The following is a 22,901-nucleotide window of genomic DNA, read 5'->3' as shown; positions in this document are numbered from 1 at the left end:
GAATTTGGTAGGACTCCTTCTTTGCTTATCATATCAAATAATTTGTATAGTATTGGGATTAGTTGCTCTTTGAATGTCTGATAGAATTCACTTGTGAATCCATCAGGTCCTGGCGATTTTTTCTTAGGGAGTTCTTTATTGGCTTGTTCAATTTCTATTTCTGATATAGAAGCCATCTTTCTTAACAGTCAAACAACAGCCTGTCCACTCAGGACACAGGTATTGGAAATACTTATACCAATACCAATAATCTATAAGTATCAATAATCCTTATAACAATTGTCAACCTTAAAAATAATCAAAACTACCAGAGTAGTAGTTATAATAATAAGTCTTTAATCAGGTCGAGGGAGACTATAGTCAAATCCATGGTAAAGGAACACCATCTTGAGACAACTATGGTCTCAGGAAAGAAAGCCAATAATCTAATTGCTGAGAATTTCTTCTGATCTTCAAAAAGAGGAGTGCTATATAATTTTAGGGAGAGAAAGGGGGAATAGTTCACACTTGGTAACAAAAGGATACTCACAGTCATAGATGCTAGGGTAATTGAGATGTGATTGCAGGTGCTTAAGGGTTTTCTTTAAACTCAGTCCTTGGGAAAGAAATAAACCCATTCATAGCTGATTCAATCTTTGTTTATCCTTAGGAGTGGCTAGAGTGGCTGGGAGTAGGTCTCTGTTTCTTCAGATTTGATCATCCTCTTTCAAATTCAGTCCTCCAGTTTCTGGGAAGTAGGTAGGAGAAATTCATAGTTGATTTAGGCATTTGAATTCTTTGTTTTCACCTTGAGAAAGTCAGAAATTGAATTAATTAAAATAAAGTTGACATTAGGAATATTTTGCTATCTATGAGACCTTTCAGTCTGTTACCTTTTAAGAGTATATGCCTACTTCCTATTCTAATTTAAGGCGATTTCCTTTTTCTTTACAGTGGAAAGTGAGAGAACTCCTGGTTTTGGGCTAAGCACAGTGAGTGCCTGGCACCTAGTAAGCATGTAATAAATGTCTAACTGATTGATCCTCACCCAATGTCCAAAGCCCTGTTGAGGATGGAAGAACAAGAAAATGAAAAAAATAACAAGCAAAATAAAAAACATAGTCCTAGGACAACCAGGTTCAGGGTATTCCTGCTGTTTATAGAGTCATTTAGGAAGAAAGCTGAAGGAGCTGGATGGAGAATTATGCAGGGGGTAAAAAGGAGCCTCTTTTATTTGTTATGTTTTTGTTTTATTGATATATAAACTTTCTTTCAATTAAATTGCTAGAGTAAGAAAGCTTGAGGTCTTTACTAGAGTTTCTGAAAGCTCTGAAATTTAACATAATTTACAAGGTTCTTTTAGAGAGCTTATACCTATAAATCTGCTAATGAGTTTATTGTGGGTTGGTAGTGGGGGATGGTAACCACAAATAATGAACCTTGAAGTTAAGTTCCTAGAATAATAATAGGAAGACAAAATGAAATTACAAGGGTATTTAGGCAGCAGGTTACTTTGATAGAAAGAGCATCACTCTGGAAGGCAGAAGACCTGAATTAGGAAGAGGCTCACTTTTGGATTCCTTCTCTTCCATTTACTGAAGCCATTTTTACTTTCCTGAGATTTAGTTTCCCCTTTACAAAATGAAAATTAAAAATATTTCATTACTCAGCTCCCCTTTTGACCTTAGTGACACTGGATAAGTCACACCTACTCAGAGTTGCCTCAGACAACTCTCTATGACTATAAGATACAGATCTCTGGCAGATTTGCATAGACATCAGGAATTTTCTCAACAGAATTTCCTTCACCCAATGACATTGCTGGTTTGGACTTCCAAACAAACAAAATAACTCCTTTCTCATTGGAGCATTGTGAGTCTCAAACTAGATACTATATGTAAACCACTTTGTAACCATAATACATGAATATAGGAAGCATCTGTGCTTTCAATTCAATTCCATAAACATATACTATGTACCTACCATGTGCAACAAGCTGTACTAAGTGCTGAGATTTAATCTCTGCACTCAAGGAGCTTACCATCCAATGGGGGAAGACAGCAAAAGAAAGCTGGAAGGGTACAGGGAATGGAGGGCATCTGGCCCAAGGGTTTCATATTCTAGGAAGTTCAAAATACTGGAGAATGAGTTGGGGAATCCAGTTACTATCCTCCCCCCAAAGAAAATCTCTAAGAAGAGTTTAGTATTCTCTCCTTTAAGCCCTTTACTCTTAGAGGAGAGAGGAGGCTAAAGGAATTGAGAAAATGTTGAATATCCTATTAGACTGTGAGTTCCTTGAGGGTAGAGACTGTCTTTCACCTATTTTGGCACGTTCAGAGCTTAGCACAGTGCTGGGCACATAGTAGGTGCTTAATAAATATTTCTTTCCTGACTCACTGACAAAATAATTTTCTCCAACAGTACAATTCATAGTATCATAGATCCAGAGATAGATGGAATTTCTGAGGCCAACATCTTCATGCATGAGGAAATTGAGGCCCAATAAGGTTAAGTGAGTTGTCCAAGTTAATATGGGGAGCAAATATATGGGGTAGAATTTGTTCCCTTTGTCAACATGGAATCAAGAGACCCCAGACTTGTGGCTTAGTGAGATCTGATGAACCCCAAGTTTTAGAAATAGTTTGTAGGCTGGAGACCCCCAAAGGTTGTGATTCCCTGTTCCAGTGAGAATCTACCCTGAAGGGAATCTCAGGCTAGCAGTTGCAGACTGAATAATGGACCCTAGGGTAAATGCTAAATACTCTTTTTGTCTTAGGTAGTCTTGCCCATTGTATCAGAGACCCTTCCCAGGAAGACACACCTGGGCAGGGACCACCCTTTGGTCTCTATTGTGTAAGCAGCCTCTTCCCTTAAACCCTAGCCTCTAGCTATGATTCCTTTCCCAAGCTTGATTGTAAATCCCATCCTTACCAGTATAATGTCAATCATCTTTCCCAGCCCCTGGATCTTCCCAAATGGTATATAAGTTCCACAATTTCCTTTGTTCCTTGGAGTTGTCATCTAGCACGGTGTCACTCCCAGGGGGGGTCAGGGATCAGAGCAAAGCAGTGTTCAGTTCTTGGATTCTGCACAAGGCGCAACTCTGCAAAAGTGGCCAAGTAGCCCTAATCCCCCTTTCCCTTGATTAAAGAGTGGTTTTATGACTATTTAATAGTTTTGCATTTTTTTTTCTAAGTTAACAATTGGAGGCCCCAGCAAGATCTGAAATCATGGCAGCCTGAGCAGCCCTGCTAACAAGGACTCCAACACGTGAGGTACCCACACAGCACATTTGGGGTTGAGTCAGGAATCTGCTTAGCAGAGCAGCCAGGCAAGTGGCTCTCGGGGCAAAGTGACTCCGTCGTGCACATTTGGGGGCGATCCACTCTTTAATTAAGGGGGGTTTTAGGCGATGGTCCATGGATCCACGGAGAGTTGCAGAACCAGAACCAGAACCAGCCCGGGGGTGTCTGGAAAAATGGGAAACAGTAAATCTGTAGGCCTAGGAGGTGGAAATAACAGTCTGAAGAACCACCTACCAATACGGCGGCAAGATATATGTTTTCAAAGTATGGACCTAATGCATGCAAATATCTAGATAAATTTCACTCCCAGGGGGATTAGGGATCAGAGTGAAACAGTGTTCAATTCTTGGATTCTGCACAAGGCGCAGCTCTGCAAAAGTGGCCAAGTAGCCCTAATCCCCCTTTCCCTTGATTAAAGAGTGGTTTTATGACTGTTTAATAGTTCTGCATTTTTTTTTTCTAAGTTAACACCTCCTCTGATCCTGGATCAATGCATTTTTTTTACCATAACAAGTTCCTTCTTGGGAAGAGCTCTCAGGAAGCTCCCTTAGGCACACATCTATAAAGTGTCTGAGAGGGGATCTGGAACAGGTTCTTCCTGAAGCCAACCCCAGAATGCTATCCCTTATGCCTCCTTTCCTTAACCATAGAACTCTCTATTAAATTTCAGTTCTTGTTATTAGGGTTGAAATTCAAACCTGCCTAACCAGTCTTTATCTTAGTAGGGAGATCAAATTGAAGTAGAGTTTGGAGTGGGTAGGGAAGGTATCATATGAATCCACCACTGAAAAATGGGTCTCCTTGGAACATGAAGTTGATATTTGCTCTGGTTGGGTTTTGAGGAGAGAATCCATAACATATTTTACATTACTACATAATGAACTTTCTAGCAGCTGTCAAGATAGTCCTGGCAGCTGGCACTCCACTTTTTTCAATGTATTTCAATTTGAAAGTCTTCAAACTTTTGTGACTCCCCATTTTCTCTTCAAATCACCCCCCTTGTGCATTCTTTCTAGACTGTAGGCGCAATCATAGCTATTTTACATGACAAAGTAAAATTATCTTAAATAAGAAAACAAAGGGGGCAATTTTCTCATATGAATAGTTAGATTTAAAAGCCAGTTTGGTTACATATAAAAGATTAAGTGGCACAGCTGCCTGCTGAATAATTAGCCTGGAATTTTGACTTTTTTTTAAACAATCAGGGTACATCCTGTTGTGTCTCCCAGTGTACTTCTAAAGAATGTAGAATGGTCATGCTTCATTAGTCTAAATGGTTTTAATAAGATAGTATCATGTATCTTTTTTGCACTGACTTGCTGTAATAATAAAGGCAGCTTCCTTAATGTTTTTCAATTTCAAAATAAATTTATATTTTCATTTAAAAAGAATTTTAATACAATACCCGCTTGGCAGCCCTTGGACTAACTTCCAAGACATTTTATATTTTAAGATACTGCTGATCAAGAGAATGTATGTAACCTCCATTAGGTGGTTTTTCATTTATATAATATCTCTCAAATTTTGATGGGGGCACTATCTAAGTAAGTCATACAAAGATTAGTGGAATTCATCTCCACATTTATTAAGTACCTTCCTTTTGCAAGGCATGGTTCTGGGCACTCTCAAGAAGGTTATAGTATTTTAAGAGGGAAGGGAGGGTATAATATGTACATATACACACGTAAATATGAGAGGATCACAGATTTTGGAATTTCAAAGTTATCTAATTCTATCTCAATATATGAAAAAACTGCAGTTGAGAATTGAACAAATTTTTGTTCAAGGTCACACAGAATTGGAACCCAGGAGCTCTATAAATCTAGTATTTCTTGCTCTGTATTAGGGAGAACTAGATGGATATATCAATTTGTGTTAGGGACCAAGACTTTAAGATAAGATAGTCACTCTTCTAAGAATAGATATCATTCACTCTTCTAAGATATTGATCATAGGCCCAGCCATGCTTGGAGACAGTAAGACGCCACCAGAGATTTTCTATGCTCCCTTTCCGCGTTCCTTTCCCCCTTAGTATCTGCCGACCTCCTTCTGCCCTCAACCTATATATTCTTGTCATAGATCTGCAATAAACGAGCCTTGCTTCCATCCAAACAACTCTGTGTCTTGCACGCGAGGTCTCCCCTCTTCTTCCCCTATGGGTTCTTAGGTTGCCGTTTCCCCGGACCCCTCGGTTGTGTCCAGCTGGACCCGGACAAATTTGGAAAAACACAGAACCACAAAAGCAGTTAGAAAGAGCAAGTCTTTAATCAAGGCAAGGGAGTCAGAATTCTTATGGCCACCACACAGAGACATAAACTTACACCACCCAGAGCTGAGCTCTGGGACTGTAGGAACAAGGTCTTCTGGAAAATGCACCACAAATGGGAACATCCATCATAGAGATTTCCTTCATGGGGAATTTCCAAGGAGCTGAAGACCGTGAGGTCCTATATATATTCTGGGGAACTAAGGAAAGGAAGGACAACTCATTGGCTTACATGGAGACTAGGGAAGGAGGAGGCTGGACTGCCTGGAACAGGCCTATATACAATGTGAGAAACTTCTAAGAGAAAAGAGTACTTAAGATTTGATTATCTTTATCACTCCTAATCAGGGTGCTTAATGTGTGCTTGATGGTTTATTGTATAGTCTGGGACAAGATTTCTCTGAGAGTTCCTTGAAGGCAAATTACCAAGGGACAAAGGTAAATTTGAGGGTTCCATAAAACAAGGTTCTCATTTCCCACTTTTGGTCAGAGTGGATTTCACCATTGACTATAACAAAAGGACAAATGGCAGTGTGCTTAGGAGAATCTGACCCACTGTTACTAGGTGGGAGGAAGACAAGGGAACTAAGCAATGACAATTGGCATCTGGGGGCACTCCTTTGCTAGAAGATAGGAATTTTGCTTTCAGCAAAATTTTAAAAATAAAAACAACCCCATTCCCCAAAGTCTGTCAGGTCTTTCAACTCATATGGGTCTAAATGTGGCTCCAGTGTCCTTTTTCTTCTTTTGTAGAAGTCTCCTTTGTAATAGACAAGTTCTTGAAACAATTTCATTGCTAGAAAAGAAAATGAAAAATCTATAACCAAATACTTCAATAGGAAGTGGTGAACTCTTTGGATATTTGTTCACAAATACATATGACTCAATTATGCTGTCAGACACACATTTAGCAATTTTGGCCTGATTGAAGTGTTCTGTCAGTTCTTAAAAATTATTGGTGCTTAGAACAATAGTGAAAAATAACTTTTCTAATTAATTATACTAATAAAGACTCCAAACAATATTAAAAATGATTGAATGGCCATTTAAATTTCAAAACAATTTTAAAGTTATATTAAAAATTCCAACAATTAAATTCAAAAATTAAAAAAAATATATACTTCTTATTTCCCTTGTGGAAAATGTGATACTAATTCAACACTTTCATTTCCCCCTTCTGAAGAATGAGATTCTGAGGATATAAAAACAACATTTTAAAATTCATTTTAACTGCTTATTTTAATAATCAAAATCATCCTCAAAATGGACTGGACATTTCACTCACATTAATCACTATTTAAAAAAATTTATTTCAGAATCCTTTAACTCTTGTGTACTTTCGGCATATACTTTCTCTCTTTATGTGACTGAATCCCAAATTAAAACACCACATCTAAATGACTGGATGTCTGTTTGAGGTAGCAAGATCATAGGTCATTCTTTCCTACTGATAAATAAAAACCAGTATTCATCCACTTGATTGTTTGAGTGACTAAAATTTCTACATACCTGTATCTTCAATTCCTATATCTTTCTCTCTTTCTGTCTAATTCCTTTCCCCATCCAAGTGTGAGTTTCAAAATCAATATCCAATATTCTAAGTATTATATTTAATAATATTTATTAATAATAACTAACCTAAAAAAAGCTCGAGTAAAAAGCCACCTTCCTCAGCCCCACATGCAGGAAAAAAAGAGGAAGAGGAAAAGCGCTTACAGCAACTATATACAAAACATGACCACACAACATGGTGGACAGATCTAAAGGAATTCTGGGAAATGTAGTTCAAAAGGTTTCAAGATTTTTTTTAACTATCCATTCCTTCTGGGGACCAGTCTCCCCAAAGGGATCATTTAAACATAATCAACTTAAAACTCTAAAGATTTTTAACAAAAGGTATATAAACTATTGCAATTTTCTAAAGGAAAATTACAATAACTTGGGGATAGAGAGAAATAAAATAGGAAAAAAACCCCAAACCAATGATTGCTACATTGACAAAAAGCCAATTTGGGGGCAGTACCCTTTGGCATAAAAAATATACATTCAAAATAAATGCATTCAACCCCTCATAGTTCAATTTTGTACATCCAAAAGTTTACTCTCGATCTTCTGGTGCAGTGTGTGGTATCTGCAGGTATCTTTGTGCCACCTTCTCCATAAAGTTGGCTCTCTGGATTCTGGGAGGCAGCAAGTTTATTATGCTAAAATTGCTCAAATTCAAATCAAAGTTCACAACAATAACAGTCCCCCCTGAGGAGGATAATTACAAACACAGGGATCACTCAGGGATGCATGGCTGAGTCATAAGGTATATGAATCAATTGGCAGAAGAAATAAAAAATATCAAAAATCCAAATAAAAGAGAAAAAATAACTTGTGAATGAAATATAAAATATGAAAGCCTTATGTCTAAAAAATCTAAGAAAAAATAAACTTATAACGTTGGTCCTTGAATCAGGACCCAATTTAAGTGATTTATGTAATTATGTACTTACCCAAGCATTTGCCAGGTCTACAGAAAGTTTGCCACACTATGAAAGACAGAAAAAAGGGATTAGACTATGGGAGTCAGGATGGCAACCAAAGTGAGGTGCTTGGTAGAAAACATTTCACAAGGAATGTAGTACAAAGAATCCTGTGTCTTAACATATGTTAAGTGCCACAACCTCGAGTCTCAAACAAGTTTAAGTCCTCTTGCCTTGGCCCAAAATTATATCAATCCCACTGGGATTGGTTGGTCTCTTTGACCTTATGCTTGATAGGCACTATGCAGGTTAACTTTGTGCTTCTTTGGCACTGTGCAGTGGCTCTTTTTATATTCTCTTCTCTTGGAATCAGATGGAATCATTAAGCAAAGTTCCATAATTTTTTAAACAATCAATGGCATTATTTCTATAGTCTAAAGCTTTTTGGGTAATTTTATGATAATATAAATATTTGTGAGTTAAATAACAAATCCTATGGGTGGATAACTCCTAGGTGGTTTGGTTAAGGTGAGGAATGGGGAAATGGAGTAGAGAGGGAAACCACTGGGAAATCCAGCTGGGTCTACCACAGTGGGTCCTTGAAGTCAGTTAGTTGCTAGGTTTGTCTGGGAAAGGAGGAGTAACAAGGAAAGTTTGTATAAAAGAACTGTTTAGTAATAAATTGGGATGGGGAGTACAGGGAAGTAGGAAAACTAATACTCTGGTCTAATGATAAATACCAGGGGATAGAGGGATGGACAAAGACTACACTGAAAACTAAATCTTTGAGCAGACTGCCTAAGACAAGGTTTGGCTTGACAGGGATTAAGGGGTCTCACAAATATGTCTTTGGCTGGTCTCAGGATGTCACATCTGGTCTCAGGAAAAATCAGGATTAACAGCAAGTTAAATCCAAGTGTGAAGTGAGGGAGATGGGATAAATCTGTGTGTCTACAACAACAGATAAAATCCACTTCTCAACCTACTACTTCACTGGTTGTGATTGAAGATAATGATGTCCAGATCCAAGGAAACAGCCCCAGAGTTTGTTGAGTCCAACATAAGACACAGGCTCACCTAGACAACTGCTTCAAACTGTCAGTATGAAAGAGTCAGTGTCCCCTCTGCCAAGATTCTAAGTTCTCTTGCCAGCCAGTCTACTCTGCTAGCTAACTCAGATACATATTTCTCTACAACATGCATTGACATTAGGGTTAATGGACATTTTTAAGCTTATCCTAGTGCAAAATTAAAAAAAAACAACCTTTAATACTGTTAACATGTGCTTTAAGTTAAAAAAAGGAGAGAAAAAATAAAAATCAAATATTGTATTACACATGGAGGAAGAAAAACAATAATAAAATATTTCAAAAATCAAAAATATGTAGCTTACAAACAGTGACACATTATGTCAGCCAAGGAGAGGTAGAATACAAAGGTTTTTCACCCCAAAATGAAATACATTTCCTTTTTTAATTTGGCCATGAACCACTGTATGAGTGTAAATAGATTTCACAAAGTAATAGTTTTATAAAGAACAGTAGTATGATAGATAATGCACATTCAAAGAAAGTACCAAAATCCCCAAAATTCACAATAGCCAAATTAATGATAATAGCAAACAAACCCACTGTCATGTATAGAATTCACGTGTCTCTATATAGCCAGTTGCTGTGTGATATGGATATTTGTCACAAATTCTACAGATGTAGCAAATCTTTCAACATTGGCAAAGATATTTTTAACAAAGTCTATTACTGCCATTATTCCCAAATTTGGTAGAAGAGTCTAGAAAAAACACAAACCTTTGTACTGCTGATGAAAACCTTTTGGGGTCTAAAATATCACCAAGAAATCTAGATTGTTCTGGTGGAAGTAGATTAAACTGAGGAGTCAAAATATCATGCATGCAGAAGCTACTTTTGGCTTCTTGCTTTATATAAAAAAATTTTTGGCAGGAACTTCCATTTTGTTCTCTACCTTTAATTCAACATTCTTTCTAATATACATATAAAAATATCATTCTAGAAGTTATTATATAGCTAAAATCATTTCTGAAGACTCCTTAAAATCACAATTTAAATTCTTAAGTCATTATATTCTCCAAAGGTTGTATACAAGTTGTAACCAGTTATAATAGAATCTATATATCATCATCTATGTGACAAGTAACAGAGGAAAAATGAAAGCAAAGGCTCTATGAGCAATATGTGACCTAAATGGATCAGGTGACAAATCCAGCGTATATAAGGAGTTATGGTTTTTACATTGAAAAGGGTTTTTGTAAGATGTTCATGGGCTTTTACAATGATATGTTCTTTAGTACAGTCATAGGGGAAAGGTACAAATAAAAACAATATAACAGAATATATCTACTAGGCAAAAACACAGTAGCTTAAAATGATTCAGTGTAACAAAAAGATATTGATTAATATGAACTTAAAAAGAAATTAAATCTTAAAGCAACAATTAGCAAAATAAAATAAGCATGACAAGGACACAGGCATTGAAGTCAAAAGTCCTTTTCTCTAATTCCAATACTTCTTCACTTTTTGGAGGGGAAGCAAAACTCAAAAGGTTAACATCAATAAACTTCCAGATTTCATTAAAGGTTCCTTCCCCTCCCCCATATTTTCATCCATTTGCATTTCTTTTGTCACCCCTCTGGAGTTCTTCATACATGCACTTGGCATAATGTGGACAAATCCCATAATGGGTATGTAGCAGAGGCTGGGCAGACCAAAATAGAGAGAAGGTGTAGGAAGATGAATCTCCCCTCCAAATCCTAAGATTAGTCAAACTAGGAGAAAGGACCAGTGTACCCAGGAACAGTAGTAAGAAAAAACATCCTAAAGTTGTAAACTGCATGAGCTCTATAAGGCTCTGTGGAAATGGAAGCTGTTTGAGCATTATTCCTCAAAAAAACCCAAAAAACTGAATGGAATTTATTAACAGAGTAAACAAAAAAGGGCAAAACTTAGAGGGATAATAATAGCATATTTGCATATGAAGGATTGGCTTTGGTGTTTTCAGTCAGGAGGGAAAAAAATCTCAAATCCATTGAGTTTGGTCTCTCTGCCCTCCTTGTGAGAAAAAACAACAACCTTCAGTAGCAGCCTTCAGTAGGAGCCCAAAATTAGCTTTAAAAGAAAATCTGCTTAGAAAATAGAAGGGTGGGACTAAATAGCATTTTTCCCCCAATACCATTCTGTGTTCCCCTTCTGAAAATGGCTAGGACAGGCTGGAAAACCCATGTGGGGTGGGGAAGGTGACCAAAGGGATTGGGTGTCTCATCCTTCCACAAGGAAAAAAAAACAAAACAAAATGGTGAGGACAAGCAGCAGGAGTGTCTGATCATGGGCTGTCAGAGGCTAGAGACTGGGCAGGTACCACTCAGGCTGAATTGGCAACAACAGCAGCAGTAGTGGGTGGAGTACCAGTGACAGGAAGAGGGCTGGCTCAAGCAGATGGGTACAAGAAGTGGCAGGAAAGAAAATGTGACCTGAAAAATTTATCTAGGCTCTATTCTTTTCTCAAAGACTTATAAAATGTTTTTTTTTTTAGAATTCTATCCCTCCATGGTAAGCCATAATGTGAGTTTCAGATATTCTAACTATTATATTTAATAAGATTCATTGATAATAACTAACATAAAAAAGCTAGAGCAAAAAAGCCCCACACTTGGAAAAAAGAGCAAGAGGAAGCACTTTCAGCAAACTATATAAGAAACATGACCACACAATGTGGTGGAGAGATCAAAAGGAATTCTGGGAAACATACTTCAAAAGGTTTCAACATTTTCTAACTATACACAAGCCATCCTCTACCCAGCTGCCAAAATGGCCTTTCCAAAGAGTGTGTCTGTCCACAGTACACCCTTATTCAGTAAACTTCAATGTCTTCTTGTTGTCTGTAGGATCAAATATACATTTCTCTGACATTCATTTCTCTTAATTTTTCAATGTCTTTTTTAGCTTCTGCAGACTTTTTAGCTTTTCCTATAGCTTCATTTGGGACATTTTCCTTACACTAAAGATGTGTTCTGGTCAAAAGACACTCAAGAATGAAAGGAATGGCAACTTACTAAAAAGAATCTTGAAATTGGTATCAGTGTGTAAAAGGCTCTTTTAGTTCACCTTTGTGAAAATGGGTGCTCAGGAACTAGTGTAACAAATGTTACAGCCAGCAAGCAAGTACAAAGTATAGGAGAATGCAGGCTCCTTTTATCCTAGTCACTAATGCAAAGATGGTCCCTGACTCAAAGATGATGCCTTTCCATGTTCACCACTGGCAGGTTACTTGAGACAGTCCTAAAGCTAGCTAATCGGAACTCTCAATTTACAAAACCAATTATCCTAATTATTCAAGTGGGTTTTGATCAATCAAAATAAGGACTGTTTCAGTCCTATCTGTATATCCTATAGCCTATCTAGCCTATCTATCTGTATATCCTATCTGTTTGCATATCCTATAGCCCAAAACTTAACTTGTTTTTATTGAAAGGCTCTCTGACTCCATCTTTGTGATTCATTGAGAAGAGTCCACCATCTTTTGGAACTTCATCTCTCGCAGGGAGTATCAGTTTTTTCATATTGGATAGCATATTACAGGGGCAACTAGGTGGGGCAATGGATAGAGCATTGGTCCTGGAATCATATTCCTGAGTTCAAATCCAGCCTCAGATACTTACTAGCTATGTAGCCCTGGGAAAGTCACTTAACTTCTTTTGGACTCCTCAGTTCCTCATCTGTAAAGTGAGGATAATAAACACCTACCTCCAGGGTTGTCATGAGGATCAAATGAGATAATATTTGTAAAGAACTTAATACAGTGTAAGCATACAGTAGGAGTTCAATAAACAAATACTTGTTTCCTTCTAACCCTTCCTCTGAGTATGTCCAGAGCAAAAGTTTCCAGTATTGAAGGAGTAGGATCTAATTATGGCTTCATGTGACCTTGTCATTGTCATTTCCTGAATTGTTTCATATGTGTGCTTCTCAGCTTCCAAATGACATTGTTAGTTTCTTGAAGAAAAAAATCAGGATCTTAAATTTCTTCTGTATCTTGTTTAATTCTTGAAGATATATAGTGAATAAGTCACAGATAAATATTTGTGGTTCTTTTAATCTGTTGCTTAGTGTATTACTAATATTATATCCTTTATGTGCTTGTAGGAATTTTCTGTACTCTCAAGTATCAGTTGGGGTCAGAATTTGCCCATGGAAACATACTTCTCATTTTGTGATGTTAGATCACTGGGAAAATAGTGTTGATAAACTCCTAAAACAAATACTTTTATTGATGCCTTTTGTTGTGGCATATCATTTATTTCAGCATATATTTCTTTCCTTTCAGAATATATTTCCCCTTTTAAGCCATTCCTTGTTAAAAAAAGATTTAAAAAGGAAAAAAAAAACAGCTCAGCAAAAGCAAGGGACACATTCATTGCATCTGACAATATGCCCAAAGTCTTACACCTCTTCAATGAAGGCATGGACGTTCATGGGCTCAACCCTTCACTGGAGTCCTCTTAGAAGAATTGTCAGGGTTGACTTTTATTTCATTTTTTCTTTCTGTCTATTGTCAGAGACACCTTTGAAAAATGTCATCTGTTTCATCTATTTAGAATGGTGTTTAAAAGGTGAAAAATTATTTTTCTGACATGTTGATGCAGTAGAAGAAGTAAATAGATGTGAAAAGGAATTAGAGACTTGAGTTACACCTTAAATCTACACTAAAAAAATGAGGCATTGGTCTGTTGTCCTCGTAATGATTCATATACTACTAAACATCTTAATAAAAAAATGAAACAGAGAGATTATTCATTTGCTTTAAATGTATCCCTTCAAAATGCTGTAAGGCATGATTTAACGGTATGTAAGGCCCGTACCTTAACCTGAATCCTATTGGAACTAAAAAAGCCTTTCATTTACAGAATTCATTTCACTATTTTGCTTTGAAAGAATGGGCAACTCCTTGCCTGGTAAACTATAGGGAGGTTTCTTAATTTGGTACAGATGGGATTAGCTGAACCCTAAGGTGGCTTATACCTCTGACATTCTATGCTGCTGTGATTTATATCAGGTTGACTGCAAGTTAATGCTTTTTTTTTTTTTTTCAGCCACACCATATCAAGTATGGCATAGACAAGATGTAATCTGTATAATAATAGTTGACATTTATATAGCAATTACTAAGTGCCTGACACTGTGCTAAATGTTTTATAATTATTATCTCATTTGATCCTCACAACAACCCAGGGAGTAGCAGCTACTATTGACCCCATTTTACAGATGAAGATATTAAATCAGACAAAGAATAAAGGAACTTAAGGACACTCAGCTAGTAAGTGTCTGAGGATGGATTTGAACTCGGTTCTTTCTGATTTCAGGCCTAGTGCTTTTTCTATCTATTGTACTACCTAGTTATCTAGATCTGTATTAGGGGAAAGTACACATAGATCAAGTTTTTGATTCTTCTATCATTTACCTAGGGTACAAATTTTTTTGTGGTAGAAAAAGCTCTGAAAACAATCAGGAGACTTGAGTTCTCATCTCAGCTACCTTACTAATTCTAGTTCTTGGCACAGTGCCTCGTATACATAGGTGCTTAATAAATTTTTATTTGTTGATTGATTCACCATAGGATTGTGCTATTTGCTTCCCACTGAAGTATTAGGATTATAAATGATGTTATTGAGAAGAATGCTGTGGTAAAATAATTTGCTTGCTGTTTACAAAGTATCTGTTAGCTTTCCTCCTTGAAGGAAAGCCTGGAGTGACTCCCCTTCACTAGGCCAGTATATAATTGCTTGGAGATTAAATAATTATGTAAAAATCTATTTATTAATATATAACAGATATGAGTATAAGGATTAGTAACAAGGAATGCCTTAACACTAAAGGGAAACTATATATCCACCCACTTTCCTACATTTGCCTCATGGCAAAGTCTTCAGTTTCTTCAAGCTACTCTGAACTGCTTAACACTTACTAAAAATCCATAATACACTGACTAAAACCTAATCTAGAATCCTTATTAAAATAACTTAATTTGTTAAAAATGTCTCCAAATAAAGGTAGTCAGTTAGCCCAATATGGCAGAGGCTAACTGACCAGAGTATAGGTCTAAGATGTCTCCCAGAGTTTCAGGCAAAACACGCCTTCCATCCTTCTCCTCCCAAAACTGTTCTCCAACACAGCAGATTTGACAGCTTTCTCTTCACAGTGAATTCTCACAGTCAGGAAAGTAGAAAACCTTTTAAAATGGTTACAAAGTTCTCTCTTCCATATCACCCGCAGAGAGCAAGTTCTGAGTTGAGTCTGCCTTCATCAGAAGTTAAGAGACCAACTCCCAGAAGACCCTAACCAACTGTCAGAACTTTGCCTGCTATTCCTCCTTCCACGTTCTCAGCTCATGCCCAGAACTCTGCCTTGCCTGCAGTCTCAGAAATACCTTTCTTAAAGTTTCTTATCAATAGCTAATCAATATCCTTATTACACCACTCAGTGGGCAATAGATAATCCCCAAAATTTGCTTAACTCTTTTATTCTATAACTCTTGGATGGTTATTTTAATTCCCATTTTATACATGAAGAAACTAAAATATGGAGAGTTTGTTTAAGCCCTACCTCAAGTTCCTGCTAGCTGTTCCTGGGTCTCAACATTTCATTTCCTGCTTCTGTGTTTCCTATGTCTGGAATATTCTGCCTTCTCACTGCTGCCTCAGAGAATTCTTAATTTCCTTTAAAGTATAGCTCAGGTAGTACTTCCTTTATGAGACCTTTTCTGACCCTTTTAGTTATTTTTTAACTTTTTTAACTTTTTAAATTTATTTATAATTTATTTAATTTTTAAATTTTAAAATTTTTTTTTTTGTTTTTTAACATTTATTAATATTCATTTTTTAGAAAAGTTAACATGGTTACATGATTCATGCTCCTACTTTTCCCTTCACCCTTCTTCCTCCCCCCAACCCCTGGCCGATGCGCATTTCCACTGGTTTTAACATGTGTCAATGATCAAGACCTATTTCCAAATTGTTGATCATTGCATTGGTGTGGTAGTTTCGAGTCTACATCCCCGATCATATCTGCCTCAACCCATGTGTTTAAGCCGCTGCTTTTCTTCTGTGTTTCCACTCCTGCAGTTCTTCCTCTGAATGTGGGTAGCATTATTTACCATAAATCCCTCAGAATTGTCCTGGATCATTGCATTGCTGCTAGTACAGAAGTCCATTACATTCTATTTTACCACAGTGTATTGGTCTCTGAGTACAATGTTGTTCTGGCTCTGCTCCTTTCGCTCTGCATCAATTCCTGGAGGTCTTTCCAGTTCACATGGAATTCCTCCAGTTTATTATTCCTTTGAGCACAATAGTATTCCATCACCAACATATACCACATTTTATTCAGCCATTCCCCAATTGAAGGACATCCCCTCCTTTTCCAGTTTTTTTGCTACCACAAAAAGTGAGGCTATAAATATTTTTGTACAAATCTGTTTATCTATGATCTCTTTGGGGTACAAACCCAACAATGGTATGGCTGGATCAAAGGGCAGGCATTCTTTTATAGCTCCTTGAGCATGATTCCAAATTGCTAGCCAGAATGGTTGGATCAGTTCACAATTCCACCAGCAGTGCATTAATGTCCCAATTTTGCCACATCCCGTCCAGCATTCATTACTCTCCCCTTTCATTTTAGCCAATCTGCTAGGTGTGAGGAGATACCTCAGAGTTGTTTTGATTTGTGTTTCTCTAATTATTAGAGATTTAGAACATTTTCTCATGTGCTTATTGATACTTTTGATTTCCTTATCTGAAAATTGCCTATTCATGTCTCTTGCACATTTATCAATTGGGGAATTGTGGAGATCTCTTTATCATCTCTGATAATCTGATGACAGTTTAGTTGATAAGGAAATTAGGACAGGACAAGGGAAATGTCTTTTACTTCATGCTTCCAGCTCTGGCTCCAGGAGCATGGAGTTTATTATATATATATTTCAAGACTCATTTCATACAAAAGAACCTGCCCCCCCCCCCCGAAACTTTGCAGATGCGCAGAAGTTACAACACCAAAGATTGGCTTCAGAATAGACCAAGGCCAAGGTTGAATTTTGACTAGGTTCTTATCAGAAAGTCAAGTTGGGGAGTATCTTAGCCTTGGCTATAACAGGCAGCAGCATTCCTTGCTGTGTTAACAGTGTTAACCCTTTAAATTCAGGTTTGATAGGAACTTAAAGCTTTTCAATAAGGTCATAACACTTTTCAAGAAATTACAAGGATCACAAAAGGAGTCAAAAGAGGAGTCTCAGATTTTTATCTAGTCTATTTTGGCTTCCCACAGGGAATGGCTTGATTTTTTTATACAATTGATTTAATTCCTTGTATATTTGAGTAATTAGACCCCTGTCAGAGTTTTTTGTTATAAAGATTTTTTTCCCCAATTTGTTGTTTCCCTTGTGATTTTGGCTGCATTGTTTTTGTTTGTACAAAAGCTTTTTAGTTTAATATAATCAAAACTATTTATTTTACATTTTGTAATTTTCTCTAACTCTTGCTTGGTTTTAAAATCTTTCCTTTCCCAGAGATCTGACAAGTATACTATTCTGTGTTCACTTAACTTATTTATAGTTTCCCTCTTTATATTAAAGTCATTCACACATTCTGAATTTATCTTGGTGTAGGGTGTGAGATGTTGATCTAAACCAGATCTCTCCCATATTGTTTTCCAAATTTCCCAACAGTTTTTGTCAAATAGTGGATTCATGTCCCAAAAGTTGGGCTCTTTGGGTTTGTCATACACTGTCTTGCTGACGTCACTTACCCCAAGTCTATTCCACTGATCCTCCCTTCTGTCTCTTAGCCAGTACCATATTGTTTTGATGACTGCTGCTTTATAGTATAGTTTAATATCTGGTACTGCTAGGCCCCTTCCTTTACATTTTTTTTTCATTCTTTCCCTTGATAGTCTTGATCTTTTGTTATTCCAGTCGAACTTTGTTATAGTTTTTCCTAATTCAGTAAAAAAGTTTTTTGGTAGTTTGATAGGTATGGTGCTAAATAGGTAAATTAATTTGGGTAGAATGTTCATTTTTATTATGTTATCTCGTCCTACCAATGAGCAATCAATGTTTTTCCAATTGTTTAGATCTAGTTTTAATTGTTTGGAAAGTGTTTTGTAGTTGTTTTCCTATAATTGCTATGTTTCTTTTGGTAGATATATTCCTAAGTATGTTATATTGTCTAGGGTGATTTTAAATGGTGTTTTTCTTTCTACCTCTTGCTGTTGTGATGTGTTGGAAATATATAGAAATGCTGATGATTTATGTGCATTTATTTTGTATCCTGCAACTTTGCTAAAGTTGTTGATTATTTCTACAAGCTTAGTTGATTCTCTAGGATTTTTTAAGTAGACCATCATATCAATTGTAAAGAGTGATAGCTTAGTCTCCTCATTGCCTATTTTGATACCTTCAATTTCTTTTTCTTCTCTAATTGCTACTGCTAGTGTTTCTAGTACTTTGTTGAATAATAGAGGTGATAATGGGCATCCTTGTTTCACTCCTGATCTTATTGGGAAGGCTTCTTATTCTTATCCCCATTGCATATGATGTTTGTTGATGGTTTTAGGTATATATTGTTTATTATTTTTAGGAAAGGTCCTTCTATTCCTATACTTTTCAGTGTTTTCAATAGGAATGGATGCTGTATTTTGTCAAAGGCTTTTTCAGCATCTATTGAAATAATCATGTGTTTTTTGTTTGTTAGATTGTTGATATGGTCAATTATGTATATGGTTTTCCTAGTGTTGAACCATCCTTGCATTCCTGGTATAAATTCCACCTGATCATGGTGGATGATCCTTTTGATTACTTACTGGAGTCTCTTCGCTAGTATTCTATTTAAGATTTTTGCATCTATGTTCATTAGGGAGATTGGTCTGTAGTTTTCTTTCTCTGTTTTTGATCTACCTGGCGTTGGAATCAGTACCATAGTTGTGTCATAAAAGGAATTTGGTAGGACCTCTTCTTTGCTTATTATATCAAATAATTTGTATAGTATTGGGATTAGTTGCTCTTTGAATGTCTGATAGAATTCACTTGTGAATCCATCAGGTCCTGGCTATTTTTTCTTAGGGAGTTCTTTGATGGCTTGTTCAATTTCTTTTTCTGATATGGGATTATTTAGATATTCTATTTGTTCTGCTGTTAATCTAGGCAATTTGTATTTTTGTCAATATTCATCCATATCTCCTAGATTGTTATGTTTATTGCCATATAATTGGGCAAAATAGTTTTTAATGATTGCCTTAATTTCCCCTCATGTTCAATCAGCTGCTGTTTCTTTAACTTAGTTATAGTTGCAAAGTGTTGTTGTTATGTCAAGGTTCAATAGGATCAGGGACTCCTGGAAAGTATGGAATCTTGAACAAATCCAAATGGTTAATGTAGTCATGATTCAGTTCATTTTTGCACATATCATACTGCTGACATGTATTGAGCATTGAAAACATTCTAGTGCCAGATCCTCTTCAGCTGACTCACTCTCTAGCAGTGTTTCTCCTATCTGTTCCAGTAAAGTTGAGTTTTTGAACTCAAATATGAGACTTTTCATTTATCCCTATTCAATTCCATCTTAGAAAGCATCTGTGTCCCTAGAGGAGATTATTTTGTTGTTCAATCCTTTCAATTGTGTCCTACTTTTCATGATCCTAGTTGAGAGTTTCCTGGCAAAGATATTGGAGTGATTTGCTATTTTTGCCTCCGGCTCATTTTATAGATGTAGAAGTGAAGCAAACAGGGTTAGGTGTCTTGCTCAGGGTCACAGAGGTAATAAGTATCTGAGGTCAGATTTGAACTCAGGAAGATAGAGAGCTCTATACACTTTATACGATCTAGCTGTCTCAGAGGGAATTTTAGAGGTCATCTAATTCAATCCTTCATTTTACAAATTTTGAAACAAGTCCAGAATGGTTGAATGATTTGCTCCATGTTAACATTATCCCATTAGTGAGTAATCTTTGGGTCCAGTCATTCAAAGATTCCCAAAGGGACCTTAGCAGCCATCTAGAACAACTCATATCTGAAAAACAATTCCCCCTACAGTTTGCTTGACAATTCTTTCTTTAGTCTCTGCTTAAAGACCTCCACTGAGAAGGATCTTACCACTGCTTGAGGCAGTTCATTCCATTTTGGTATAGTTCTGATATTTAGGAAGTTTTCCCTTATATAAAGCCTCTATGTATCTCCTTGTTACTTTCACCCATTATTCTTAAATTTGCATGTTAGAAAAAAAACAGAATAATTCTTAAAGATTTTTTAAACCCTTTACCTTTTGCCCTTGTATCAATTCTAATACAGAAGAGTGGTAAGGGGTAGGCAATTGGTCTTAAGTGACTTCCCCAGGGTCACACAGCTAGGAAATGTCTGAAGCCAGCTTTGAACCCAGGCTTGGTGCTTTATCCACTGTGCTACTTAAGTGCCCGAAAACAGAACAACTCTAATCCTTCTACTATTTGACAGCCTTGCATTTACTTGAAGATGCTTATAATATCTTCCTTGAGTTCCCAATAACATCCCCATTTAATATGAACTCCAGACACTTTATCATCTTTATTGTTCTCTAGTGGATACTCTCCATCTTGTTAATATCGTTCCTAAAATGTGACACCCAGAATGGAAAGAGGAATTCCAGAAGTGGTTTAACCAGGGCAGAGTACTGCAGGACTTTCACTTTCTTATTCCTGGAAACCATTGTCCCTAGCTTATTTAACATTTTTATCAATGAATTGGAATAAAAACTATTGTTTTTATTGGCATTGTTGGCATGGTCATCACATCTGCTAATGGCACAAAGCTTGGAGGAATAGCTTATATGGTGGATGACAAAGTCAAGATTTTCTTTACAAAAATCTAAGATTGCATTAATGTTTTTGACTGCCTTGCCACACTTCTCATTTGAGTTTCTTCCCTCTGTCACATATTTCCTATTTATCCTGTATATAACCTCTTTGTGCATCTTTCTTTGCTTGTTATCTTCCCAATCAGATTGTGAACTGCTAAGGGCAGGGATTGTCCATGGTCTTTGTGTGTCCAATGCTTAGTTGTTCCTGAAACATAGTATGTGCTTATTAAATGCTTATTGACTGACTGACTTGTCAGTACATATTAAATTTGAAGCCAATTAAAACTTCCAGTGTTGTTTTTCTCTCCATATGATCTGCTGTCTAGTCATGCCTTTCCCATTCTGTCTTTGTGAAGGTGTCTTTTTTGAATACAAGTGCAAAAATTTATATTTATCTCAATTATATTTTGCCTAATTTGAATTTTTCTGATGTCCCAGGCTGACAATATCTTTTAAAATCTTGACTTTGCCATCCATCATATTATCTATTCCTCCAAACTTTGTGTCATTAGCTGATGTGATAAGCCATCTATGGTTTTTATTTCAAGTCATTGATAAAAACATTAAATAGCCCAGGGCCAAGCACATTTCTTGGTGGTCTCTATTGAGACCCCCTGCCATTTCAACAGTTACCTCTTAAGGGTTACTGTTTGACTCTGGCCATTCAACCAACATCTTTTGATCTTTTCCATGAAAACAATGTAAGATTTGATCAAATAGTTTCCTTTAAGCAAGGTAAACCATATATTTATTACATTCCTTTGATGTAATAGTTTAGTAATGCTGTTAAAACAAGAAAATGAAATTAGGTCTGATACGACTTGTTTTTGATGAAACTACGTTGGCACTTTGTGATTGGTGCTTCCTATTACACATATTCAGTAATCATCATTTTAATGCTTTAGAATTTTACCAGGAACAAATCAAACTCACCATTCTATAATTTGTAGTAAGGCTTTCTTTTCCTTTTTTGAAAATTGGAAGCTTTGTCCTTTTTCTTTCTTTTTTTTTTTTATTAATTTTATTTGTTACAGGGCTAGGCAATGGGGGTTAAGTGAATTGCCCAGGGTCACACAGCTAGGAAGTGTCTGAGGCCAGATTTGAACCTAGGACCTCCTGTCTCTAGGCCTGGCTCTCAATCCATTGAGCCATCCAGCTGCCCCCCTTTGTCCTTTTTCAATTCTATCCTTCAAACCTTTTCTTTACCATTTACGTTCCCTCATTTTATCCATCTCTTTCTCTCTCTCTGTTTCTGTTTCTGTCTATATGTTCCTATATCCATTACTGTACACACACACATACATATGTACTCTATGCACTAGTAAAGGTATGTATAGATTAATGGGAAAGATGTAAAAGGTAAAATTGGAATAAGACAAAGGTTCCAATTTTCAGAAAGGGAATATTTATACTTATACTGTTTCTCTGCATATTTGTATACAGATATAGATATCATAACAATGGCCCAGAAATCATGCCTGCTATTTATAATACTCAACAGTTTAGTTCATATGGGTCACATGACTTGAGCTCTTGAAGAACAGCTAGATGCTCTCTTATTATATCCTTACCTTGAATGTCAATTTCTTTTTTAGGTGTATTTATTCTGATGTTATCACCCCAAAGGAAACCTCCTTGGCTGAGAAATTAAAATAAAATAAGAATTGAGTAGTCCTGCCGTCACTTTGTCCTCAGTTATCATTGTCTCACCCACTTCTGGTAGCAGACCTTTCTTTGATGTTCCTCTTTTTAATCATTAAAGATTTTCCAAAACCAAACAAAACAACAACAAACAACAAATAAACAAAACCAAAAAAAACTTTCCCAAACTGTTTTATTGTCCATAGTATGGAGATACAAGTTTTTCAAAGATCAAAATACTGTGCCAAAGTAATTAGTCTTTGCATTAAACTGATATGAATAATAAAGACAGAAATACAGATTAGTTTGATAAAGACAACAAATATTTATTA

The sequence above is a fragment of the Gracilinanus agilis genome, chromosome 3, assembly GCF_016433145.1.
Source record: "Gracilinanus agilis isolate LMUSP501 chromosome 3, AgileGrace, whole genome shotgun sequence".
NCBI classification, from domain to species: Eukaryota; Metazoa; Chordata; class Mammalia; order Didelphimorphia; family Didelphidae; genus Gracilinanus; species Gracilinanus agilis.
This window is presented reverse-complemented; position numbering follows the sequence as displayed.